Source organism: Lissotriton vulgaris, chromosome 12 (genome assembly GCF_964263255.1).
Source record: "Lissotriton vulgaris chromosome 12, aLisVul1.2, whole genome shotgun sequence".
NCBI lineage: Eukaryota > Metazoa > Chordata > Amphibia > Caudata > Salamandridae > Lissotriton > Lissotriton vulgaris.
In genome coordinates, this window is record NC_141700.1 from 735,808,972 (window position 1) to 735,825,495 (window position 16,524).

Consider the following 16,524-nt stretch of genomic DNA (forward strand, 5'->3'; position numbering starts at 1 on the left):
AACTCATGTCCTCGCTGTGCCCTGCTCATTATTCCACATTTTGCATCACTCATGACATCTTCAATTACATCATTGACAATATCACTGCAACATTTGCATTGAAATAATTGATGAGCAAATTGTGCAAGGAGGGGGTGTAAGTTACAGTTACATAAGATAACTATATAAAATATGCATAAAACAATCTATTTATGGCATTTTGACAGGATGCATGCACACGCAACCTCTTAGAGAACCTTGGCAAGCAGGATGTAGAAAGCAATGTCCAGTCCAAGACAGTAGCACCAAGCAGCAGGCCTACAAAGCAAAGCATACAGCAAAGTGGTAGTCCCTCCTGACAACTTCTCCAGCTCTTCTTCTTGGCCAAATGTCATTTTAGACCAGAAGTGTTTTGAAATTATGTATGCAAACTTCAAAGTAAAGTTTTTTTAGTGCACGAGACCCTGTCTTTCCCTGACCTGGCTCCAGACACACTACAGGGGGTTGGAGACAGCTTTGTGTGAGGACAGGCACTGCCTTATTCAGGTGTATTAGTGACAACTCCTCCCCCCGCTCTAGCTCAGGAAGACCCATCAGTCTTGTATGGGCCATCAGGATATGCAGGGCACACCTAAAGCTCCCTTTGTGTGACTGTCTAGAGTGAAAGCACAAAAAGCCTAACTGTCACCCTCCCTTAGACGTGGATTCCACAGGCAGGCATTGGCACCGAACTTCGCGTTCGTAAATTTTGCTACCTTAGTGCTGTAGCCGCTTATTTCATTAGGATGTCTTCTTTTTGATGTCTTTGTTGTTTTATTTCCGTGCACTTTGTGATTTCACGCCAACCTGACGTTTACAATGAAATACTTTTATTAGGTAAGATAATTGCCGAAATATATCAGTTAGCCTCACTGGTTACAACCACTTCTGGGAACTAGTGGCTAAGGGGAACGAACTTGAGAAAGGCTCTAGAGAGGTTTTCTTAGATGAGGCCACGTGGGTTAAACACTTTACAACGTTGTACGCAGCTAAAATCACCGAGGTTACTTCTCTGGAAGAACCGGCTTCCATTCAGCCAGCTAATTCACACCCACTGGTAGTCTTTGACTTACACGAAACTGAGCTAGCAATTGCCTCAGTCAAACAAGGGAAGGCTCCTGGACTCGATAAAATCCCAGGCGACCTTTATTTACACAACACTGATGTTTGGGCACCATATTTAAACCACCTATTCAATGCTATTGCGGCTGGTGACCAAATCCCAGACACTTGGGATGGTGCAGAAATTATCACTATTTTTAAAAAGGGGGATAGAGGCGATCCAGCTAATTATCGCCCCATTAGTCTTTTAGATATAACTCAAAAGATATACGCCAGGCATATATTAAAACGTATAAACACGTGGTTAGATGAAGAACTCGTTTTATCAAAATACCAGGCGGGGTTTAGGGAAAAAACTGGGTATTAAGGTTATGCTGCTTGTACTGGAAATATGTTATCATCCGCAAGGGCCACCTGTATGTGACCTTTGTAGATTTACGAGCAGCATTTGACCTAATACCTCGTGACTTACTTTGGAAGTCCTTGGCAAGGCAGTGACTTCCAGGGGAATTACTAAAACTGGTGATGGGCCTGCACCTGGATAACTATGCTAAGGTCAGGTGGGGTCCAAATGGGGAACTTACAGACCCAATCCCAATAAAAAGGGGAGTACGCCAGGGATACGTACTGGCTCCCACACTTTTTTCCTTTTTGTCAATGATATTGCGGCTTATATGGAGAATTGTGATAATGATTCGCCGCGATTGGGAGGGGAACGTGTATCGTCCCTCCTTTTCGCGGATGATACGATCCTCATCTCACAAACTCCTCTGGGCCTTCAGATATTATTAGATAGGTTCCAGCAATATTGTACCTTAAAAGGGTTAGAAATCAACATAAAAAAACCAAATATATGGCACTTAACCCGCACAAAAGTTAAAAAAAAAATCTAATGTTAAATGGTCACAAGCTTGACTATGAACAGAGCTTTACATACTTAGGGGTATTATTAGATTCATCAATGGGATGGAGACCTCAGCTAGAAAAATCAAAAATAGCGTTCAAACAAAATTGTCTCCCAATACTAAAAAGACATAATAAATGTGTGAACAAGGCAAATACCCCAGCAATAGAGATTTTCAGGTATAAGGTTCAATCAGCTGTTCTGTACGGGGCTGAACTATGGGGACCAGTATGCAGGAAGACCTTTGAAACACTGGAGAACAAGTTTATTAGGGGATTATTAAAAGTTCCCATTAATACTCCATTGGTACCATTATTTCTAGATCTAAACATCAAGCATACTGACCACCATGCAACGTTGAGACCATTATTACTAAGGGTTAGACTATGGACAACCCCCGAACTGACTGACTACAAAAATGGGTTGAAAGAAGTACTGGACCTAGGTAGTGGTAACCAAATTTATTGGTTTAAGCACGTAATAGCGTGGTTATCCAAACTAGGTCTAACCCACTTCTGGAGTGAGCCGGAGTCTTTAATTATGGCCTCCCAAAAAATTGTTAAATTGTCCTTTTGGTCCTATGTGAGCCACGATTCTGCGTACGTTAGAACGCATGGCCCCTTAACCGAACAATTTTTAATGGTTAAAAATGTGGCTTGCTTTGAACCATTTCTTGATGAGGTTCAGCCGCCGTTGGCTAAAACCCTGTACCTAAAATATAGATACGGAACACTGAGAACTGAGGAAACTGAGAAAAGCTGGGGGAAGACAAACAGTGATTACTGCACTTTATGTTCTAACAATACAAGGGAAGACGTTTTACATATATTGTTTTGTTGTCCTAGTTATGGCAAAGCAAGGAAAAAATGGATAGTGCCATTATGTCATATTATTGGCTCTAGATCCCATAAGGAAGCAGGTAGAATTTTAAAAACAGACACCAGCCAAGTAATCGTGTTTGGAATCAGTAGATTTCTTCTGGCTGTAAATTTCATTAGCCGGAAAAGTCTCTTCCTTTTTAAGCTGTACACCACGTCGGTCTGTTCAAACCACGGATTATGTTTTTTTTTCTGTTTTATTTGTCTTGTTAATTTTAAATCTTATGCCTTGGCTGTTATAAACTCGATTTAATGATTTCTTAATTCTGTAATAATGTATTTTAAACTATTTATTCAACTTCGTGATAATTCTAAACCATAATAGATTGTCCTAAAATAATGACGCGCAGTATTGATTACTGGTTCTTTGGTATTGTATAATGTATTTTTTATAATTGTATTATTGTATATCTTTTATGTTGCAAAGCAACGAAATAAAAATCATTGAATTGAATACAACCACAGTAACTCTCGTTCACGTCACTGTGCGTTTTTATTGCAGTCGGAGAACAAGAACGTTATGAAATTCCATCTTATCCAATATAAGTGGACACAAGACATTCCAAGTGAGACACGCTCTGTTTTTTTCTAAATCTTTCAGTTTCACATTTCAATTTTGTTTTTCACACCGACACGTCATACTCGCTGATTCTTCAAGTGGCATGTCATAATTCACCACACTGGTACGGTTTGTGCACTTGGACTATTTTCTGAATTGGACACAAATTATCATACCATTCTTCACATTTATTTTATTGATCTTCCATTACAGATGTGCCACATTACTTACCGGGCACTACAAATAAAACATATATCTTAGCACACCTGTAAGTCGTAACCATAACACATGCACAAGGATTTGATAACCTTCTTCCAATGGTTCACTTGCATGTTCGCTGTTTATGAGCTAGATAAACATCGTTTTCTGTCAATGTATATAGTGTATGATTATATTGACCTTACGTTTCCTCTTAAATCACAGATATTATGCACCTGATGAAGGGCAATCGCCCAAAATGCATTGGGCTGATGTATAATATGATGAATGGAAAATACATTTATAATGATGGAATTATGAATGACAAATTTATTAGAAAAATAAATTGAAGAAAAATAATAAATCGAATCGAAGAAAACTTTATTGAGAAAAAACTTTATTGACCAAAGTTCTACAAGATTAACATTGCATTGAGTGCAAGTGGGAGACGTCCCTCCACCCAGAGGGCCTCATTTGGTCACTTTGTTTCTTATCCTCACACTCAGGAGGATTCACCCACCTGCACCACCCATCCGAATACATTTCACAGACCGATTTGAACAGAGTGCGTTCAGTCCATTCTTACCATTTTCCTTTGCACTTTCGAAAAGTGGCATTTTCAAACACACAATGTAAAAGCCAAATTAACTCAAAGATGTATTTTTAAATTATGAGTTCAGGGACCCCAATCTCCAAATCTCTCTCTCTTCACAATTGGAAGTTACACTTGTAATAGGTTATAAGGCAGCACCAATGATAACCTGTGGGAGAAATAGTCCTTGCAACAGTAGGAAATGGAATTTACAGTATTTCACTATCAGGACATGAACGAAACAAACAGTACATGTCCTACCTTTTAGATACACTCTACCTTGCCATGGCAAAATTAATAATTGATGGATAGATTGCATAACTATGTCATAAATTCACCCCAGTACAGAGATCTGGGCCTAAATCCATTGTTTCTTTGCTCCCCATGCCATTCCAGTTTAAACCCAGCCATATACAAATCAGTCTTGACCCTGCACTCAATGGGAACAGTCCAGCCCGAACTGCCAGGCCAGGTCCTCCCTGGACTGGAAACAAACATCCCAGGACCGGTTTCGGGGTTTCACACCACATCAGTCAGGATAGCTTGACTCCAGTGGCATGGAGAGCACAGACCCAGGTCTGGGCATACATGTTCCACTCGGGCTACCATGGCCTTCCTTAGGGGTGCCTTACATATAATAAAACGGTAATTTTGGGCCTGGCAAGTGGGTGCACTTGCCAGGTCAGCATGGCAGTTTAAAACTGCACTCACAGACACTGCAGTGGCAGGCCTGAGACATGTTTGCTGGGCTACTCATGTAGGAAGCACAATCAGTGCTGCAGGCCCACTTGTAGTACGTGAATTACAGGCCCTGGCACATATTGAACTTTACTAGGGTCTTACCAGTGTAATAAATATTCCAATCATGAATAACCAATCACAATCACAATTTACATAGGGGGCACTTGCACGTTAGCACTGATCAGCAGTGGTAAAGTGCCTAGAGTTCTAAAGCAAGCAAAAACAAAATGCAGCAAACAGTCAAAATCAGGAGGTCAGAAGCAAAAGAGACATGGTAAAAAACACTCCAAAAATGCCAGGTGTAATAGGCGCAGTTTCCCTGTTTGTGCCCAGCACACCTGTTTTAATGTGCACCCTACACATAATATGGCCCCTGCACGGTTGGGTTTGAGGGACTCTTGCGAGAGTCCATTAAACCCAATTTTTAAAAATAGAGCATTCTGATTGGTCCAGGGGGCTTTTTCCCTTGGGCAAATTCACTCCTGCAGGAGCAGGCGCTTGATTGCCTGCCTTCAACATAAAGAAAAATGTTGCATGCAGCCATTACGGGACTCAGAGACTTAGTCCTTGTCCTGATTGTAAAAAAGAAACAAATATACTAGGGCAGTGAAGGGATACCCCGACCCCCTAGCTCTTATGGGAGTCCACCCCAAGGGCCCAAATATATATATATATATATATATTTTTAAAGGTGCGATCTACAGGGACTCACGCAAGACACTTGTGGGATCTCAAATTGTAAAAGAAAAAAAGAAAAGGAAATGCTCACCAGCATTTTCAATTTAATAAATATAACCCCCAGGATGGGCCAGGGGTTGGGGGTCCACAAAAATGTTAAGGAGAGAGGGGAATAAGAGGGGCCCCCACCCTGAGCTACTCAGGGCCCCTGGGACCCCATCCTCCGAGGCTAAGTATTGTTAAAATTGGAGGGTGGCTATCACCCCCCACCCCGAGCCACACATGGGGCCCCATGCCCAGGGCCACTTGCAAATTCAAGGTTAAGGGGTATGCAACCCCCTCCATAAGCCAATAGTGGGATCCAGGAACCCCATACCATGTGGTTGTAAGTGCCACAATATGGAAGTTGCATGTGGCCTCCTCTCCAAGAGTCAGTGAGGCCCCCAGTGAACCCCAACATCTGGGGTTGAGCCCCCAACATAGTGCGTGGTTGGAGCCCTGTGGTTTGGCACTGGGGCGATCACCAGGTAGCACCTGAGGCCCTGGGGTTAGGGACCCTGGGCCACTAAACTCTATGTGCCTCTCTCCCCTTCATAAAATACAAGAGTCTGAAGGATGGGGCCTCCCAAGCTTATAGTGACTAGGGGTGGCGCACTCCCCTCCCCTTAAAATATAGGTTTTAGCCCGGTGAGATGTGGTCCCTGGGACCAGTATTGCCTCCTCTTAGAAGCCCCTGAGGATGGAGTCCTAGGGGACCCATGTGGCTCCAAGAGAGGTCTCTGCGCTCCCCTCGCCTTAGTTTACTGTACCCTAAGGTAACTATAACTTCCACCCTCTTCCACCCTCTTCATGCACAGCTAATTACCCCACATATTATATCATTCATGATGGGTTCTATAACATCATGATAACAACACTGCAACATCTGAAATGTCATCAATAATGACAAAACTGTGCATGGTGGTGGCGCGAGCTACAGTTACCTTAGGAAATGAGTTAGGGTTAATAGAGATATATTGAACTATAACTGGTAAGTTTCTGTGGATTTTTTATTATTTTTAAACACTATGGGGGTGATTACAATGGGGTGTGGAATGCCACTGTCGGGCCGGCGGATGCGATCCACCCGCCATCCCAACTAGATTTACCCCCCGACACATTATAATGGTGGGGGGGACAGCGGCGGACGGAAAGTCCATCCGCTGCTTTTCCGCCTGTCGGCAATTGTTGCGATTGCCAGCCAGGCAGAGCTGGGGCATAATATGGTGGCGGTGCCTAGAAGGCACAGCCATCCATATTATGATGCCTGGTTCAAAAGGACTTTCCATGGCGGCAATGCCGCCATGGAAATGCTGGCGGGGATGTGCTTTGGGGGTCCGTTGCGGGCCCCCAGGGGGTTGGGGGGGCTGCACTTGGGTGGTACCTATGGCACCCCCTTCATTGCCAAGCACAAGGTGGCAGGCACCGCGTGGTGCCTGCCATGTTGTGCATGGCAAAGCACAACATGCCTCTTTGGCATTGCTGTGGGCCGCAATGTTAAAGATGCGGAATGCGACCGCCAAGGTGGTGGTCGCATCCTAATTGGCTGTGCGGGGCAGCCACACCACTGGTGGCCGGTCCCAGCACCACTAGGGTGGCGGGCAGACTAAAGTCTGATTTGCACATGGCCAGGTATGAACTGGGGTGGCGGAGTTAGCTAAAGAATGATGATGGATTAAACCCAGATCTGTTGACTTGGGGTGAGTGCTTGCATTGTTCAACACTTCGTCCATCATCCCTTTTAGTTTTGCTTTGTTCGCCCTAGGTTGGCAGGGTATGCCCAGACTTGGGTACCTTGCTCAATTTGCCACTGCATTCAAGCTAGCCTGGCTGGTGACGGCTGATAAGCCAGAAACCGGTCCCAGGATGCTTGTGTCCGGTCCAGGGAAGACATGGTTTGCAGTTCCGGCTGGACTGTTCCCATGAGGCACTACATACAATTCTCTAAGGGAAAAAGGGTCCTAGGGAAAGTGGTTACCAGGTCAGGTGAGGTCAATACCTCGTACAAGACAGGTGAGTGTATCTGTGCATTACATTAAGACTGAGCAACTCATATGTTTGCGAAGTAGGGGCGGATATATCAGACTGGTTCATGTTCTCACAACAATTGTCTATGTCACTATCTCTTTCAGGTGTGACGATCACCCTGCCTGTATTGAGGTATTTATTGGATAGTTATAACGCACAGTAGCATGTTTTCATAAATGCAGTAGCTATGTAAAGCTTAGGTCCAGAAGAAATCCTGGGCAAGTGGCCCACTAGGATGAAACTAGTCAACCATTTAAGATCAGCGGCGTATTTGTTACAAGCCGCACCTGCACGTTTTTTAAAAGGTTTGGGAGAGATATTGTAATAAAAAGTTTTTTTCTTCCATATCCTTTTTATATATTCACTCACTTGCACTGCACTAATATTATCAATCAGCTGTTCTAATAGATATCCTATGTTTACATCTTGAAAGCTAATGACCAAGTTGGTCATCAGTTTCATTCCATTTTCTCCTGCTGAGATTTCAGTGACTTGTACGAAATCCGAACCACATGATTTCCCTCTGTCATCAAGAGGTAATGTGGTAGGAAGGAAGGATATCCAAATGAGGACACTGGCCACTCTGGGCAGTTGATGAAAATCCGACTTTTTCAAAATGGTCACTTTCTCATATATTAGTCTCACTTAATGAGTCAGTTGTTTTTTGGTGTAACACGTTAGTTGTGGGGTAAGAAACCAGTTGTTGCGCCTTTTCCGATTCCTTTTTCTTTGACCGCCATTTTGTTGGTAATTTATTTTGTTCCCATGAGGCACAGGGTCAGACTGATTTGCATATGGATATGTCTGAACTGGGGTGGCGGAGTGAGCTAAAGAATGATGATGGATTAAACCCAGATCTGTTGACTGGGGGTGAGTGCTTGCATTGTTTAACACTCTGTCCATCATCCCCTTTGGCTTTGCTTTGTTCGCCCTAGGTTTGCAGGGTATGTCCAGACGTGGGTCCCTTGTTCACTGTACCACTGGATTCAAGCGAGCCTGGCTGATGACGGTTGATTAGCCAGAAACTAGTCCCAGGATGCTTGTGTCCGGTCCAGGGAAGACATGGCTTGGCAGTTCTAGCTGGACTGTTCCCATGAGGCACAGGGTCAGACTGATTTGCATATGGCCATGTCTGAACTGGGGCGGCGGAGTGAGCTAAAGAATGATGATGTATTAAACACAGATCTGTTGACTGGGGGGTGAGTGCTTGCATTGTTCAACACTCCGTCCATCATTCCCTTTGGTTTTGCTTTGTTCGCCTTAGGTTGGCAAGGTATGCTCAGACGTGGGTCCCTTGCTCACTTTACCACTGGATTCAAGCTAGCCTGGCTGATGACGGCTGATTAGCCAGAAACTGGTCCCAGGATGCTTGTTTCCGGTCCAGGGAAGACATGGCTTGGCAGTTCGGGCTGGACTGTTCCCATGAGGTACAGGGTCAGACTGATTTGCATATGGCCATGTCTGAACTGGGGTGGTGGACTGAGCTAAAGAATGATGATGGATAAAACCCAGATCGGTTGACTGGGGGTGAGTGCTTGCATTGTTTAACACTCCGTCCATCATCCAATTTTATTTTGCTTTTTTCACCCTAGGTTGGCAGGGTATGACCAGACGTGGGTCCCTTGCTCACTTTGCCTCTGGATTCAAGCTAGCCTGGCTGATAACGGCTGATTAGCCAAAAACCGGTCCAAGGATGCTTGTTTCCAGTCCAGGGAAGACATGGCTTGGCAGTTTGGGCTGAATTCTTCCCATAAGGCACAAGGTCAGACTGATTTGCATGTGGCCATGTCTGAACTGGGGTGGCGGAGTGAGCTAAAGAATGATGATGGATGAAACCCAGATCTGTTGACTGGGGGTGAGTGCTTGCATTAATCAACACTCCATCCATCATCCCCTTTGGTTTTGCTTTGTTCAGCCTAGATTGGCAGGGTATGCCCAGACGTGGGTCTCTTGCTCACTTTGCCACTGGATTCAAGCTAGCCTGGCTGATGACGGCTGATTAGCCGGAAACTGGTCCCAGGATGCTTGTTTCCGGTCCAGGGAAGACATGGCTTGGCAGTTCGGGCTGGATTGTTCCCATGAGGCACAGGGTCAGACTGATTTGCATATGGCCATGTCTGAACTGGGGTGGCGGAGTGAGCTAAAGAATGATGATGGATTAAACCCAAATCTGTTGACTGAGGGTGAGTGCTTGCATTGTTCAACACTCCATCCATCATCCCCCTTCATTTTGCTATGTTCGCACTAGTTTGGCAGGGTATACCCAGATGCGGGTCCCTTGCTCACTTTGCCACTGGAATAAAGCTAGCCTGGCTGATGAAGGCTGATTAGCCAGAAATCGATTCCAGGATGCTTGTTTCCTGTTCAGGGAAGACATTGCTTGGCAGTTCGGGCTGGACTGTTCCCATGAGGCACAGGGTTAGACTGATTTGCATATGGCCATGTCTGAACTGGGGTGGCTGAGTGAGCTAAAGAATGATGATGGATTAAACCCAGATCTGTGGACTGGGGGAGAGTGCCTGCATTATTGAACACTCCGTACATCATCCCCTTTGGTTTCACCATCTTAATGGGCCCCTATGTTTTAACTGAAATGTTCACCTAATTATAACGCCACTTTAACATTTGTTATATATATTTTCACTGAGAAAAATATATATACATATCTATTATATCTATCTATATATCGCTCTCTCTCTATATATATATATATAATATATATAAATTTGTCAACTGACAAGTGAACTACAAGTAATTGAGTCCGTGGCTCAATATGGGATTAATCAAACAAGACCCAAGACAACCTTCATAGCCCGATCCAAATTCATTACATCAATACCTCATGATTTGATTGATGTATTCGAAGAATCGGTAAAAAGTGATTTGATGAAATTAAGGTTTCAAAACCCAGAGAGTGACAAGAATCAACAATGGAATTTGACAAAAGAGCAACAAACTGCCTTAGAAAAATTGAAAACAAACAAAAATCTGGTATGTAAACCATCAGACAAGGGAGGCAACATTGTTCTCATGTCCCGCGAATATCACAGCACAGAAGCAATTCGTCAACTGAATGATATAACATGTTATAATAAGATCAGCAAAGAAGAGTATAATGAAAGTACTGTCCAATATCATATTCTTCTTGACAAATGGAGGGCTCAAAGCATGTTGAAAAATGATGAACTCAAATTCCTGACATGTCGGCAACCAATTACACTGACTTTTTACCACCTGCCCAAATTACACAAAAACATCACTCGACCACCAGGGAGACCAGTTATCTCCTCCAAAGGGAGTCTTATGGAAGCAATGTCCCAGTATATAGACTATTTCTTGATTGACTTTGTGAAAACATTATCTTCGTATATCAAGGATACTACTGATTTTATACGAACCATTGCCAACATCACATGGGAACCAGACATGTGGATGATTGTCCTAGATGTTACAGGATTTTACACATGTATTGCACACAACCAGGACATTCAGGCAGTACAATACTTTCTCAAAAGCTGATCACTGAAATTTACCTTACACAATGAGATGCTTCTTGAATTTATTACCTTCTGCCTAAACAACAACATCTTCCTATTACAGACAGATCAGAGGGACAGCGATGGGAACCTGCTTCGCCCCCAGCTACGCGAACTTGTTCGTCGGCTGGTGGGAGAAGCAGGTGGCCTGGGCCGATGATAATTCTCAATGTGTCCAATCGATTATCGGTTGGTATCGATACATCGATGATCTCTTTATCATTTGGAAGGGCACTAAGGCTGAAGCAGAAGCATACATTAGACACTTGAATCTTAACAATTTAAAGTTACATTTTAGTGGTCAGATAAGTAACAGTGAAGTTGACTTTCTAGATTCGAGAATCTTAATTAGAGAAGGTAAGATCTGTACCTCTCTATTCCGCAAAACTACAGCCAGAAACTCCATTCTGGAGGCATCTAGCTGCCATCCCAAACCTCTCAAAACAAGCATCCCCTATGGGGAATTGCTGCGTTTGAAATGGAACTGTACCTTAGAACAGGATTTTGAGACAGTGGCTAAAGAATCCATTGAAAGGTTCAAAAGAAGAGGATATGCAGAATCAATTCTGGAGCAAACCCTAGAGAAAGTGCGAAAAATACCATGGTGTGTCTTTTGAAAGACTCCAAAAGGAAAGAAAAATTTACTAAAGGCACCTTACGTTTTATCATTACTTTCTCCCAAGATTCTAAAAAGATTCACAAGGTTCTTTCACGTAACTGGCATATCCTTAAAGCAGACTGTACCATAGGCAAGGAGATCTCTGATTTTCCTCAGATTATGTACAGGCGTAATCGATCGTTGAGAGACTTACTTGTTCACAGTCATTTTGACCCTATTCCTAAAACACCAAGACTTGGTAACCTTACTGGGTTTTTTCCTTATCACCATTGCAAGGCGTGTAAAACCAGCCCTAAAATTACCCACTATCCAATCCCTGGGAGAACCTCAACTAGAAAGATCAACAAATATATGACATGTACCACTCCTTACTGCGTATACTGTCTGGAATGCCCCTGCAAACTGCGTTATATTGGCAGTACAAAACATCCTGTCAAGAGAAGAATTTTAGAACATGCAAGAGCAATTGAACATAATGACCCTAACTATCCTGTAGCCCGGCATTTTGCCCAGAAACATCGAAGCGACCGTAGCCTCCTTCGCTTCTTCTGCCTTGACCATATTCCATCTAAAGACCATGGGGGGAATAGAGACCTACAGTTACGTAGGTTGGAATCTCGGTTCATCATTGACCTACAAACTAAGACACCATTAGGCCTTAACATTGAGGAGGAATTATCAATTCATTTAGGGTAGTGACACCCTTTGATTCCCTCCCTCCCTCACGTAGCTTACCTGTAGATTAAATGAATTTATTTTGCACAATAAATTTATTCAGCCTATCCAAGGCTTGATTGTAAATAGTGTACATACAAACCTTTTTATTAATGAATTTATTCACATACATGAATTTAATGCAATGAGAATGTAGGTTTTTTATTTTTATTAGTTTATAAATGAATTGTGCAAATCAAAAGCCGATACACGGCTTAATCACTTCTGTTTTTTCCTATAGCGGAATGATGATAAAACACACTTTAAGATGGCCGCCATTATAACATATTTACAAAAGTGCAATATTTATGTTGATTATATACGTCGATGACATTGTTTATGTGAAAACTTTATTTAAAAGATCATTTTGGAAAAATGTGCCTAACAGCAAGAAGAAGGCGCGAAGCCGAAACGCGTCCTGTCATACTTAACGGCTCAATAAACCCGTTTTATTTTCCACGAACGGAGTGCAGTCAGTTCTTTTGGTTTCCCGGAAGAAATTGGAGCGTGATATGTATATTTATATATATGTGTAAAATAAATTCATATATACATTTTAGTTACCCTACATAAGCTTATGATGCATGGGAAAGGCATGTGTAGTAAAGGCATACATCCATGCGTGGTTGTTACCCATTAGTGGTACTTGGCTTACTCCAAGTCTTTAGGGTTACAGTAACTTTGGCAGTTAGCAATGCTCTTACTCTTTTGTGGTTGTGTGTTTTTATTCTCATGTCCTCTACTAAACCTCTCCTTAAATTTCCAAAATCCTTCTCAGTTTGTAGTAAATATTCCTCATTTTCTCACCATTAACCCTGCTTCCTCCCACGTTTACTCCTAATTTGTATACCTATATGTGGGGAGATTTCTGCCACCTTGGCAGACATCTCCACACAGAAAAAAATAGAAGAAATATAGGCAGAGGTCTCCACCTGTAGGTTTGTGAATAGCATTTTGTAGTATGCTAGCAGTACCACTGTAGCGCCCTTTAGGTACTACAAAGTGCAGTTTGTGAAAAGGCCTGTCTTGAACACTCCTGCTACTACAACTAGTTATATTGCTAATTATATTTTTGCCACCTCTACTGATGCTCTGCTACTATTCCACTGCTGCCACCAGTAGTGCTACTACCAGTAAATTTACAACTACATTTGTATGGCAAGAATAACCCATGAATTAAATGAAGACAACTAGAGATGTGCACAAGATAATTCTAAAGTAAGGAGCATCCTGGCAGTAAACTGCAGGTACTGGAACATCCAGAAAGGAAATACAAAAATAAAAAACAAGTAAAAGGCTGGGGTGCAATGGAGGAATGGAGGAGCACTGGGCGTTACATAAGAACACCGAGTTATAAAGCCAAACAGGGACGGGCAGGGGAGCAATGGTCGAACTGGAGCAGGGGGTTTAAAATCAGACAAACATAAAAGCAATAAAAAGATAAGTTAGAAAAGCTGGGGCAGACAAATGAAATGACGATCTAGGATGGGGCAGAGGCCTTTCAAAAATAGGCAGCTAAAAACTGTCCCATATCCAGTGCATTCCTGAACTCCTGCTGCAATGCAAATGACAGTAGATTTGAAAATGTGATATTACTTTGGAATAGGTAACATTTAGATAAAGAATTTGTAATCCTATCTGGTAAAATGTGGATCAAATCCACCTTTCCCCCCAACCTAATTGGTTGGAGTGGACGAATCCCAATGTTAAAAATGGAGACACGCTGGGTCAGACTGGGGCACACAAAATAGGCACGAGAACCAAAATAAAAGCGCTCCACCCGTAGCGAATAAAATAGGTAAAAAAGTGGCCCACATTTGCAAATCAAGGCAGTTTTGAACTTGTAAAGAGATAGTAGGTAGGTGTTCTGCAAGGAACAAGAAACTGCATGAATTTTGCACACAAACTGCCAAAACAGTCAGTGTTGGGTAGGCCAGTCTGACTCTGGCAGCTGGATAGCTGGGGGGCGGGGGTGGTTGTCGGCCCTGGGTGGCACTTTTTGGGGGGCGGTGGAGAGCGCAACGCAAGTCTCTTTCTATTAAATTGTATTCTCCCTCGTCATCTGTCCCCTCCCCCCCTGCTTGTTGACGTCCTTTGCCTCAACCCCCCCCCCCGTTCAAAACTCAGGGATGACCCCAGGCAGCTAAACCTCTAGCTATGCCACTGAACTCTGGAAATATATTTTAACATGTCTGCCCATTCTGACTATTCAAATACCCACTGGGATTCTGAATTCCTAATACTACGGATTTGGTCAATCTTTCTTTGGACTCCAGAGCATGAAGATCATGAATTGCCAATGGAACAAGCATTTGCAATCCATTAGGTCTCGCATTTATTAGATTTTGAGCTATAGGCATTGTAAATGACAATGCCTTTAATTTATTTGTTGATGTTAAAACAGATACATGAATGGCATTGTAATTTACAATGCCAATAGCTTAATCTCTCATAAAAGCAAGACCTATTTCATTTTAAATCCGTGCTAGGAAAATAAAATAAGCGCTAGGCGAGAGCGTGTCCAGGCAGGACAAAGCTTTTTGAGAAAATAGTTGCTTGGGGGCTGTAATTAAAGCCTACCGAGCAACAACAGGGGGTGTTGCCATGGTAGGTTACAAAATGAGAGAAGAAGGTACTAAGGAGGGACTACTAAGCCTTTTGACCAATGAACAGCCACAGTTTATAGTGGACAATGACAAAAGCCAATGAAAAATGTGGGTGGACAGTGGGCGGATGTTCAAGTCCCTACCTCGATCCAGCATGCCTCGCAGAGCACCACATGTCCTGCACAGGCTCGACCTAACGAGATGGCTTAGGTTTCTGGTCAGTGAGATTGCAGAAAAGGGTATCCCTCAATAGTGTGTTATATGCATTGATTGCTGAAAGGGGCTGTGTTTGAAGGGCTAAATAAATTCAAGATTTTGGTATGGTAAAGGGCTATTTTAGGACATTGTCTGCAAAATATGGTAGTTTGTATTTATCGATGAAGTGCAACTTGAACACAAACAACACAGAAACATTCCAACTTTATTGAGCCTCATGGGTGGACTGCACCTTGAATCCATCTGACACACTGAGCCTACTGCCAACTCAAGCAAGCGAAGAATGGAATAAAATGAATCAACAACCTTAACCAAAGAGAATTCCCCAGTATGCATTCCATGCCACAACTTTAGCTCATCTGTGCCACTAGAGAATATAACAACCAGGGTCTACTCTAACAAACTGCTAAGCAACATCCTCATTGAACCAGTGCAACAGCAAAACATTTTGTAATGATTAAGTCTGACCCATATTTGCATGTACCTGTGACACTTATGTCACTTGACAGATGTAACCATAAAATAAACATAACAAATGGGAATAATTTGAAACCTATCCTGTTTGCTGGTATGTGGCATTAGAGAAGAGGAGCAATCATATGCAAATCACTCTGACCCCACACCTAGGTTAACAGTCCAGCAAAAACGCTACTCCATGTTCCTCCAGAATCAGAAGACTGGAAACCCAATATGTATTTGTCTTTCACTGGACGTTATCAGTGAGAGTTTAGTGTGAGTCCCTTGAACAAGTGGAGCTCAAGGCCCACATCAAAGCCTGCACAAATCATTTACAAGGACCCAGATAGAAGGCAAACAAGTATTGGCAAAGCAATTCGGTCTGTCATCGGTTGTCAGCCTTTTGGCTTTATCAGTTCTTGTTTTGTTTTGATTTACGCCAAACTTTATTGGGGACGCTGGTGGGCCCTCATCAAACTAATAAAAGCAAACAAATGTTTGGATCTCAAAAAGCACAGATTGTCAGAGAGGTTCTTGGCACTAAAGGAAACTATTTTGTGTGTGGATGTGCTCTTGTGAACCAGCAGAATACCATCGCTCACAGTTATGTTAGCCAATGGCTGTAGTGGGGAGACCCACTGCTGCATGAATCAATCAATCAATCAGGGGTTTATAAAGCG